The following is an 11,217-nucleotide window of genomic DNA, read 5'->3' on the forward strand; positions in this document are numbered from 1 at the left end:
TGGTTTCATCTCTGTGATTTTTTGAGCAGCGCCATCTTTAGTCCTGGCAGCTGCTACAGTTGCAGGCTGTGACGTTTTCGTGGCACATGCTGTATCTGCGCATGTGCCAAAACAGCGCCACCTACCGATCACGTTGTCAACAATTGCGGTCTATTCAAAAAGGGAGGGAGACAGAAAGCAGAAAACTACAGGCCTGTTAGCTTAACATCTGTCATAGAGAAAATGTCAGGAGCTATTATTAAAGACTTTATTGCAGCACACTTAGAAAAATGTAAGATAATCAACAGAGTCAACATGGTTTTGTGAAAGGGAAATCATGTTTAACCAATTTATTGGAGTTCTTTGAAGAAGTAACATGTGCTGTGGATAAAGGAGAACCAGCGGATGTACTGTACTTAGATTTCCAGAAAGGATTTGATAAAGTGCCACATTAAAGGTTATTGCAGAAAATAAAAACGCATTATGTAGGGGGTAACATATTGACATGGATAGAAGATTGGCTAGTGAACAGGAAACAGAGAATAGGCATAAATGGGTCATTTTCTGGTTTGCTAGATATAATGAGTGGTGTGCCACAAGGATCAGTGCTGGGGCCTCAACTTTTTCCAATTTATAAAATTGACCTGGATGAAGGGAGGGGGGAGAGGGACCATAGGCATGGTAACTAAATTTGCTGACGACACAAAGATAGGTAGCAAAGTAAGTTGTGAAGAGGACATGAGGAGGCTACAAAGGAATATAGATAGGTCAAGTGAATGGGCAAAGATTTGGCAAATGGAGTATAATGTGGGAAAATGTGAAATCGTCCATTTTGGCAGGAAGAATAAAAAAGAAGCATATTATCTAATGGTGAAAGATTGCAGAGCTCTGAGATGCAGAGGGATCTGGGTGTCCCAAAGCATGAATCACAAAAGGTTAGTTTGCAGGTTCAGCAAGTAATGAGGAAAGCTAATAGAATGTTATTGTTTATTGCTAGGGGAATTGAATACAAAAGTAGGGAGGATATACTCCAGCTATACAGGGCATTGGTGAGACCACATCTGGAGTGCTATGTACAGTATTGGTCTCCTTATTTAAGGAAGGATGTAAATGCATTGGAAGCATTTCAGAGAAGGTTTACTCAACTAATACCTGGAATGGGCGAGTTGTCTTATAAGGAAAGGTTGGACAGGCTAGGCTTGTATCCGCTGGAGTTTAGAAGAGTAAGAACATATAAGATCCTGAGGGGTCTTGACAGGGTGGATGTGGAAAGGATGTTTCCTCTTGTGGGAGAATCTAGAACTAAGGGTCACTGTTTAAAAATAAAGAGTCGCCCATTTAAGACAGAGATGAGGAGAAATTTCTTCTCTCAGAGTGTCGTGAGTCTTTGGAACTCTCTCGAAAGACGGTGGAAGCAGAGTCTTTGAATATCTTTAAGGCAGCGGTGGATAGATTCTTGATAAGCAGGGGGGAGAAAGGTTTTCAGGGGTAGGCGAGAATGTGGAGTTGAGGTTACAATCAGATCAGCCATGATCTTGTTGAATGCCGGAACAGGTTCGAGGAACTGCACGGCCTTCTCCTGCTCCTAATTCGTATGTTTGTATGTTCATACTCCATCTGCCATCTTGTTGCCCATTCACTTAACATGTCTATATCTCTTTGCAGCATCACGGTTCCTCCTCATAGCTTACCTTTCCACCTACCTTTGTATCATCAGCAAACTTAAATACATCACTCTCTGTCTCTTCATCTAAGTTGTTAATATAGGTTGTAAATAGCTGAGGCCCCAGCACTGATCCTTGTGCCACTCTGCTATTCACTGCCTGCTGACTTGAAAGTGCCCGTTTATACCCATTCATTGCTTCCAGTCCATTAACTAATCCTCTATCCATGCTAATATATTACCCTCAACTCCATGAGCTCTTATGTTGCCTATTGACCTTTTGTGTGGTACCTTATTGAATGCCTTTGGAAATCCAGGTATACTACATCTACTCATTCCCCTTTATTGCCCTACTAGTTACATCCTCAAAAAACTCTATTAAATTAGTCATACAGGATTTCCCTTTAGTAAAACCATGTTGAATTTTCTAATCATACCGTGCTTTTCTAAGTGAGTTGTGAAGACTGCTCAGCTGCCGGCTCTCTGATTGGCCAGCAGCTTTTGGAGGCAGGAACCTTGCCCTTAAGGGATAGGGACCCTAGTGCTGGGCAGTTAATTGCCTGAACACCGTTAAATACAGCCTGGGTGGGGGTGGGAGTGATCTTCCAAAGGGCCACGGCGGGGTTCCCATCACCTTTTGGACCTGGTGTTGGGACCCCCGCTAACTGCGTAAATTCCAGCTCTGGGTGTATGACTTTGAAATTGATGCAGTCCACTCGTGTTTCTATCCCTCACCTTAAAAATCACAAATTTCACAAAATATAACTTATTGAAAAAAATTAAAATGAACAACTGCTGCCTGAAGTGCAAATGCAACATTGACACCAGCCAGTCTCTGTTGAGGTGTTGTTTCTTTAAATTGAACACATTAGCATAACAGTGTGAGGCAGTGGGTTGCTGTTGGAAGCTGTCTAATGATTGTAGCTTCGCAGTGTGATGCGACGATTCAGCATTGGCAAGAAGTGCTTGCAAGTTTATCCTTTTTAACTATATATCCAATTCCAGAAAGAGAATAGTGAGTTAACCACAGAGGACACCAACCTAGATGTTCCATTGGCACTAACTTGATCAGAAGTCAGGCAATGCAGGAGCAGCATGTAGTATAAGAGTTTGAAAGGGTTAGTGTTTGGGACAGTGAGATTAATACCTCCCACTATGATAGTGTAAGAGATCACATGAGAGACAGACTTGAAGGAGAAGCAGCATGGCATCAATGGAGTTAGACATACTTGTCTACTGTGTGCGGAATCAGAGGAGATAGGGGAAGCGTTAAATGAATATTTTTCGTCAGTATTTACAGTAGAGAAAGAAAATGTTGCCGAGGAGATTACTGAGATACAGCCTACTAGGCTAGATGGGATTGAGATTCACAAGGAGGAGGTGTTAGCAATTTTGGAAAGAGTGAAAATAGATAAGTCCCCTGGGCCAGATGGGATTTATCCTAGGATTCTCTGGGAAGCCAGGGAGGAGATTGCAGAGCCGTTGTTGTTGATCTTTAAGTCGTCATTGTCGACAGGAGTAGTGCCGGAGGACTGGAGGATAGCAAATGTTGTCCCCTTGTTCAAGAAGGGGAGTAGAGACAGCCCTGGTAATTATAGACCTGTGAGCCTTACTTCGGTTGTGGGTAAAATGTTGGAAAAGGTTATAAGAGACAGGATTTATAATCATCTTGAAAAGAATAAGTTCATTTGCGATAGTCAGCACGGTTTTGTGAAAGGTAGGTCGTGCCTCACAAACCTTATTGAGTTTTTCGAGAAGGTGACCAAACAGGTGGATGAGGGTAAAGCCGTGGATGTGGTGTATATGGATTTCAGTAAGGCGTTTGATAAGGTTCCCCACGGTAGGCTATTGCAGAAAATACGCAAGTATGGGGTTGAAGGTGATTTAGAGCTTTGGATCAGAAATTGGCTAGCTGAAAGAAGACAGAGGGTGGTGGTTGATGGCAAATGTTCATCCTGGAGTTTAGTTACTAGTGGTGTACCGCAAGGTTCTGTTTTGGGGCCACTGCTGTTTGTCATTTTTATAAACGACCTGGATGAGGGTGTAGAAGGGTGGGTTAGTAAATTTGCGGATGACACGAAGGTCGGTGGAGTTGTGGATAGTGTCGAAGGGTGTTGTAGGGTACAGAGGGACATAGATAGGCTGCAGAGCTGGGCTGAGAGATGGCAAATGGAGTTTAATGCGGAGAAGTGTGAGGTGATTCACTTTGGAAGGAGTAACAGCAATGCAGAGTACTGGGCTAATGGGAAGATTCTTGGTAGTGTAGATGAGCAGAGAGATCTTGGTATCCAGGTACATAAATCCCTGAAAGTTGCTACCCAGGTTAATAGGGCTGTTAAGAAGGCATATGGTGTGTTAGCCTTTATTAGTAGGGGGATCGAGTTTCAGAGCCACGGGGTCATGATGCAGCTGTACAAAACTCTGGTGAGGCCGCACCTGGAGTATTGCGTGCAGTTCTGGTCACCGCATTATAGGAAGGATGTCGAAGCTTTGGAAAGGGTGCAGAGGAGATTTACTAGGATGTTGCCTGGTATGGAAGGAAGGTCTTACGAGGAAAGGCTGAGGGACTTGGGGTTGTTTTCGTTAGAGAGAAGGAGGAGGAGAGGTGACTTAATAGAGACATACAAGATAATCAGAGGGTTAGATAGGGTGGATAGTGAGAGTCTTTTTCCTCGGATGAGGATGGCAAACACGAGGGGACATAGCTTTAAGTTGAGGGGTGAAAGATATAGGACAGATTTCAGAGGTAGTTTCTTTACGCAGAGAGTAGTAGGGGCGTGGAACGCCCTGCCTGCAACAGTAGTAGACTCGCCAACTTTAAGGGCATTTAAGTGGTCATTGGATAGACATATGGATGTAAATGGAATAGTGTAGGTCAGATGATCGGCGCAACATCGAGGGCCGAAGGGCCTGTACTGCGCTGTAATATTCTAATTCTAATTGTGTAAAGCCGTATATAGTTCCTTAGTCTGTAATAAACTAGTTATTGCTAAATAAAAACAAGAAATGCTGGAAATACACAGCAGGTCTGGCAGCATCTGTGGAGAGAGAAGCAGAGTTAACATTTCAGGTCAGTGACCCTTCATCAGAACTGGCAGAGCCATAAATGTAACAGGTTTTAAGCAAATAAAGAGGGGGTGGGGCAAGAGATAACAAAAGAGAAGGTGTTGATAGGACAAGGTCACAGAGAATAACTGACCAGAAGGTCATGGAGCAAAGGCAAACAGTATGTTAATGGTGTGCTGAAAGACAAAGTGTTAGTACAGAGAGGGTATGAATTGACAGAAAACTGAACAGCTTGGCCCCAAGCACAAAAGTGAAAAAAACAGTGGGTAGGCACAGTAGAAACAAACTAAACAAACTAAAATAAAATAAACGTATAAGAAAAAAGAAAAAATTACTAAAAATAAAAATAAAAAGAGGGGCCCATCATGCTCTGAAATTGTTGAACTCAATGTTCAGACGGCAGGCTGTAGCGTGCCTGTAAATGAGATGTTGTTCCCCGAGCTTGCGTTGATGTTCACTGGAACAGTGCACCAATCCCAGGACAGAGATCTGAGCATCAGAGCAGAGGGGAGTGTTGAAATGCCAAGCAACCGAAAGCTTGGGGTCATGCTTTCGGACTGAGCTGAGGTGTTCCGCAAAGCGCTCACCCATTCTGCGTTTGGTCTCCTCTACACATTGCGAGCATCGAATACAGTATACTACATTGAAAGAAGTACAAGTAAATTGCTGCTTCACCTGAAAGGAGTGTTTGGGGCCTTGGATAGTGAGGAGAGGGGAGGTAAGTAGGCAGGTATTACACCTCCTGCAATTGCAGGGGAAGGTGCAGAGGGAAGGGGATGAGGTGGTGGGGGTAATGGAGGAGTGGACCAGGGTGTCGCGGAGGGAATGATCCTTTCAGAATGCTGACAGGGGAAGGGAGGGGAAGATGCATTTGGTAGTGGCATCATGCTGAAGGTGGTGGAAATGGCGGAGGATGATCCTTTGAATGTGGAGGCTGGTGGGGTGGAAAGTGAGGGCACTCCTGTCGCAGTTCTGGGAGGGAGGGGAAGGGGTGAGGGTAGAGGTGCGGGAAATGGGCTGGACATGGTTGAGGGCCCTGTCAACCACAGTGTGGGGGAAACCTTGGTTGAGGAAAAAGGAAGACATATCAGAAGCGCTGTCATGGAAGGTTGCATCATCAGAGCAGATGCGTCGGACACGGAGAAACTGGAATAATGGAATGGAGTCCTTATAAGAGGCAGGGTGTGAAGAAGTGTAGTTGAGGTAGCTACGGGAGTCGGTGGGCTTATAATGGATATTAGTAGACAGCCTATCCCCAGAGATGGAGACAGAGAAGTCGAGGAAGGGAAGGGAAGTGTCGGAGATGGACCATGTAAAGGTGAGACAAGGGTGGAAATTAGAAGCAAAGTTGATAAAGTTTTCCAGTTCCAGGTGGGTGCAGGAAACGGCACCGATACAGTCATCAATGTACTGGAAAAAGAGTTGGGGGAGGGGGCCTGAGTAGGACTGGAACAAGGAATTTTCGACATATCCCACAAAAAGGCAGGCATAGATGGAAGGGCAAGGCTGGCAAGTTTAGGGAACTTTGGTTGACAAGGGATATTGAGGGTCTGGTCAGGACAAAGAAGGAGGCATATGTCAGGTATAGGCAGCTGGGATCAAGCGAGTCCCTCGAGGAGTATAGGGGATGTAGGAGTAACACTTAAGAAGCAAATTAGGAGGGCGAAAAGGGGCCATGAGATTTCCCTGGCAGATAAGATAAAGGAGAATCCTAAAAGATTCTGTAAGTATATTAAGAATAAAAGGGTAGCTAGGGAGAGAGTGGGTCCCCTTAAGGATCAGTGTGGCAATCTATGTGTGGAGCCACAGGAAATGGGCGAAGTCTTAAATAATACTTCTCGTCTGTATTTACCGTGGAGAAGGTCATGGAAGCTAGTGAGTTCAAGGGAGGGAACAGCGATATCCTGGAGCATATCGACATTACAATGGAGGAAGTGTTGGCGGTTTTGAAGCGCATTAAGGTGGATAAATCCCCAGGGCCTAACCAGGTGTATCCTAGGATGCTATGGGAAGCAAGGAAGGAGATTTCTGGGGCCCTGGCAGAGATTTTTGTATCATTGTTAACCATGGGTGAGGTACCGGAAGACTGGAGGTTAGCTAATGCTGTGCCTTTATTTAAGAAGGGAAGCAGGGATAAGCCAGGGACCTACAGGCCGGTGAGCCTTACATCAGTGGTGGGAAAGTTATTGGAAGGGATTCTGAGAGACAGGATTTATATGCATTTGGAAAGGCAAGGTCTTGTAAGAGATAGTCAGCATGGCTTTGTGCGTGGGAAATCATGTCTCACGAATTTGATTGAATTTTTTGAGGAGGTGACCAAGAGGATTAATGAGGGCAGGGCAGTGGAAGTTGTCTACATGGACTTTAGCAAGGCCTTTGACAAGGTCCTGCATGGTGGGCTGCTCCAGAAGGTTCGAACACATGGGATCCAGGGTGAGCTAGCCAATTGGATACAAAATTGGCTTGGTGATAGGAGGCAGAGGGTGGTAGTGGAGGGTTGTTTTTCAGATTGGAGGCTGGTGATCAGTGGTGTGCTGCAGGGATCGGTGCTGGGCCCTCTGTTGTTTGTCATATATATTAATGACTTGGATGTGAATGTAGGGGGCATGATTAGCAAGTTTGCAGATGACACCAAAATTGGTGGTGTAGTGGACAGTGAAGAAGGTTGTCTAAGGTTACAACAGGATATAGATAAACTGGGAAAGTGGGCAAGGGATTGGCAAATGGAATTTAATGCAGACAAGTGCGAAGTGATGCATTTTGGGAAGTTAAACCAGGGCAAGACATATACAGTTAATGGCAGGGCCCTGGGGAGTGTTGTTGAGCAGAGAGACCTTGGGGTGCAAGTACATAGTTCCCTGAAAGTGGCAACACAGGTAGACAGGTGGTGAAGAAGGCGTATGGCATGCTTGCCTTTATCGGTCGAGGCATTGAGTACAAGAGTTGGGAGGCCATGTTACAGTTGTACATAACGCTGGTTGGGCCGCATTTGGAGTACTGTCTGCAGTTCTGGTCACCACACTACAGGAAAGATGTGATTAAGCTAGAGAGGGTGCAGAAAAGATTCGCAAGAATATTGCCTGGTTTGGAGGACTTGAGTTATAAAGAGAGATTGGATAGGCTGGGTCTGTTTTCCCTGGAGCGAAGGAGGCTGAGAGGGGACATGATAGAGGTATATAAAATCATGAGAGGCATAGATAGGGTAGATAGCCAGAGGCTGCTTCCCACGGTAGTGGTGACTAAAACTAGAGGGCACAGATTTGAGGTGAGAGGGAGGAGGTTTAAAGGGGATCAAAGGGGTAAATTTTTCACTCAAAGAGTAGTGGGTATCTGGAATGAGGTGCCAGAGGAGGTGGTGGAGGCAGGAACAGGAGCAACACTTAAGAGGCATCTGGACAGGTACTTGAATGAGAAAGGCATAGAGGGATACGGAATTAATGCAGGCAGGTGGGATTACTATAGATAGACAGTATGGTCGGCATGGACATGGTGGGCTGAAGGGCCTGTTTCTATGCTGTACGACTCTATGACTCAGAAATCTCTCCTAGCTAGACTAGCCAAGCATACAGCATGGTGAACAGCGGTGGTTCTTACCATACAACACCCAGAAAATTCTGAAAAAAATACTATGAAGAAGGCTGACCTGAGAAAAATGGCATCAAACTGCATCAAGACTGCACAACTCAAGAAGAGGCTGTGAAAAGCTCCAGAGCTTATTTGTGGACGAGTGAGGCATGGAGAGTCAGGGAGTCAGCTTGTAGAGGCCACACCACAAAAGTGTGGTGATCAGTGGAAAAAATCCTTAACAGGGCTGGATCTGAGGTCAGCGCCATTACAGGTGGTGACCGCGAGACTGAAACGTGTGGGGAAACATTTGAAAAGCACAAGAAAACCAGTACTGGAAGGAAAATTTAAAATAGAAAGAAAACTATCTTAAAAGGTTAGAAAAAGCCATGGATCTTAAATTTACACTACCAGAGAGGTTTGGAAACAAATTTGTTTATTTTATTTCATTTTGCTTCATCATTCATTTTTTTTTACCATGTGCCTACCCACTGCTTTTTTTGTCAGATTTGTGCTTTGGGCCAGGTTGTTCTATTTTTCTGTCAATTAACACCCTCTCTGCACTAACGTTTTGTCTTTCACCACACCATTAACATACCGTTTGCCTTTGCTCCATGACCTTCTGGTCAGTTATTCTCTGTGACCTTGTCCTATCAACACCTTCTCTTTGGTTATCTCTTGCCCCACGCCCGCTTTATTTGCTTAAAACCTATTACATTTCCAGCCTCTGCCAGTTCTGATGAAGGGTCACTGACCTGAAACGTTAACTCTGCTTCTCTCCCCACAGATGCTGCCAGACCTGAAAAATATTGAGGGTCAGTTTGTGTTTCACCTGTGCTGAGAAGCCTGAGGATTTGGACCAGACAGACCCTGTATTTAACAATAGGATGCTTTATGAAGGAAACAAGATATTGGGTTTTATTAATAGAACTAGTAAATTAAAGTCAAAGGATACTATTCTGTCCTTATACATCTAAAATACAGCACTCAGTTTTGATCCCCTCACATGATATAGTGCACCTTGGTAAGATTCAGAGGAGAGCTATAATAATAATTCCTAGCTTAAAGAATCCTAGTTACTCAGATAGGCTCAAAGAACTGGGTCTATTTACTTTAGAGGAACCCACACTTCGAGAAGACCTGATGGAGATATATAAAATAATGAAAAGTCTGAATGCTTATCTATGGATGGATTAGTCCAGTTCAATACGTTAGGGAGGGCCGGGGACATGCATTTAAATGATGCAAGGGTAGGAATAGACTGGATATTAGGCCATTCTTCTGTTCCCAGAGAGTAGTGAGCCTATGGAATGGTTCGCTGGCTTGTGCAAAGTGTGTTGACTCTCTGCATATCTTCAAGAGGATGATGGACTAGTTCTTGGCTGGAAAAGAGATTGCATCACATACAAGGTAAGTGGATTAACAGTGATCTCCTGGACTGGTTTCGATCGCCTGTAGGGGTTAGAGAGAAATATTCTGGATTTTTATTTTTCCTGAAATGGTGTGGTTTTTCTGGGGTTTTTTTTGCTTCTCCCAGAAAAATCACATTCCTGAGGTGAGGGGTGGGGAGTGAAGGGGGTGGGGGGGGGTGTGGTGAGAAAGTGTCTTATCATCATAAGTGTGGAGCAGGCTTGATGGACCAGCTGGTCTTTTCCTGCCCATCGTTTTCATATGTTCATTAGTATGAGCATCGAGATTGGTGCAGTTACTGGAGCCAACCTGTAGCATGTAGCAGTTTGGGTGGGAGAGTCTGCTTGCCACATAAACATAACCTTGAAAAGCTATTTTGCATCACTGCAGTCCACAATGGAACAGCAACATCCCTTTAGTTAGAGCAGTGGCCCTTTAAGGGCAGTATGTTTCCAATGCTGTGGGTCTCCTTTTCTACCCCTGCCTGCACAATATATGAACTGCGTAGGAAAACTTTCGCTGAATATTTAAATGACATGAGCCTGCGGAATCCATCAGGATCAGATTGCCTCATCAATAATTTGGGAAGGCCCATGAGCACTGAGAACAACAGACAATTTTCATAGAATTGTACAGCACAGAATGAAGCCATTTGGCCCATCATGCGTCTGCCGGCTCTTTCATTTCAAAGTATGTATTCAACCTTCTTTTCAAAGTTAATATTGAATCTGCTTCCACCGACCATTTAGGCAGTGCATCCCAGATCATAACAACTTGCTACATAAAAAAATTCTTATCTCCCCTCTGGTCCTTTTGTTCATTATCTTAAACTCAGGAATCAGTCCTAGAATTCCATAACATATACCCGCAGTACATAAAAGCATTGTTTGCAACAGTTTGTGAGTAGTATGACTGGAGATGGTACAGGTGTGAGCAGAAAGTAGGAGAGCAGTATTCTTACCTTAACAGTTCTGATAAGGTCATTGAACTTCTTTCAGCATTGCAGCCATGTCCTGAGAGCTAAGCTCTTGGCCTTGAGCTCTAGTAGAATTATTAATTATGGAAATTGCATGAGTGCAGAAAGATGAGATTTTTATTTTATTAATTTGTTCTATTGTTTGTTTTATTGTTTTGCAGTAGGATCTGGAAACATTACAAACCTCACAAATCCAACAACATTTTTGGTGCAATTTCTAAAATTTTGGACCCTCGTCTCCTTCACCCTTTCAAGTCAAAGATAAAATGTCCTTGCCGTACACTGGGATTCGACTATACTGATTATGGCTTATCGTTATCAATTGCTTACAGCAATCAAGATCAGCTTTCCATAAACACAACCCATCCAAAACCATGCCATTGCAATTGATTATAGTGCAGTTCGAGGGCAGCGATCACTTAGTTGTAGTTCCTCATTGCTGAAAGATACTTGCCACAGTTGTAACATTGTTAATCTACAGCATCTAATACATGAATGGGTATGAGTGGGCTGATAACTGTCCTTGAATGGTTAACTGTGAGGATGATTTAACAACAGT

The sequence above is a fragment of the Heterodontus francisci genome, chromosome 32, assembly GCF_036365525.1.
Source record: "Heterodontus francisci isolate sHetFra1 chromosome 32, sHetFra1.hap1, whole genome shotgun sequence".
NCBI classification, from domain to species: Eukaryota; Metazoa; Chordata; class Chondrichthyes; order Heterodontiformes; family Heterodontidae; genus Heterodontus; species Heterodontus francisci.